The sequence below is a fragment of the Oncorhynchus nerka genome, linkage group LG7, assembly GCF_034236695.1.
Source record: "Oncorhynchus nerka isolate Pitt River linkage group LG7, Oner_Uvic_2.0, whole genome shotgun sequence".
NCBI classification, from domain to species: domain Eukaryota; kingdom Metazoa; phylum Chordata; class Actinopteri; order Salmoniformes; family Salmonidae; genus Oncorhynchus; species Oncorhynchus nerka.
In genome coordinates, this window is record NC_088402.1 from 11,590,128 (window position 1) to 11,590,888 (window position 761).

Consider the following 761-nt stretch of genomic DNA (forward strand, 5'->3'; position numbering starts at 1 on the left):
CTCCCTGTCTCCAAACAGTGTTTCTCTCCCTGTCTCTCTCCCTGTCTCCAAACACCGTCTCTCTCCCTGTCTCTCTCCCTGTCTCCAAACACCGTCTCTCTCCCTGTCTCCAAACACCGTCTCTCTCCCTGTCTCTCTCCCTGTCTCCAAACACCGTCTCTCTCCCTGTCTCCAAACACCGTCTCTCTCCCTGTCTCTCTCCCTGTCTCCAAACAGTGTTTCTCTCCCTGTCTCTCTCCCTGTCTCCAAACACCGTCTCTCTCCCTGTCTCTCTCCCTGTCTCCAAACACCGTCTCTCTCCCTGTCTCTCTCCCTGTCTCTCTCCCTGTCTCCAAACACCGTCTCTCTCCCTGTCTCTCTCCCTGTCTCCAAACACTGTTTCTCTCCCTGTCTCTCTCCCTGTCTCCAAACAGTGTTTCTCTCCCTGTCTCTCTCCCTGTCTCCAAACACCGTCTCTCTCCCTGTCTCTCTCCCTGTCTCCAAACACTGTTTCTCTCCCTGTCTCTCTCCCTGTCTCCAAACACTGTTTCTCTCCCTTTCTCTCTCCCTGTCTCCAAACACTGTTTCTCTCCCTTTCTCTCTCCCTGTCTCCAAACAGTGTTTCTCTCCCTGTCTCTCTCCCTGTCTCCAAACACTGTTTCTCCCTATATCCCCAAATACTGTTTTCCTCTGTCTCTCTCCCTATGTCTCCAAACACTGTTTTCCCCTGTCTCTCTCCCTATGTCTCCAAACACTGTTATCCCCTGTCTCTCTCCCTATGT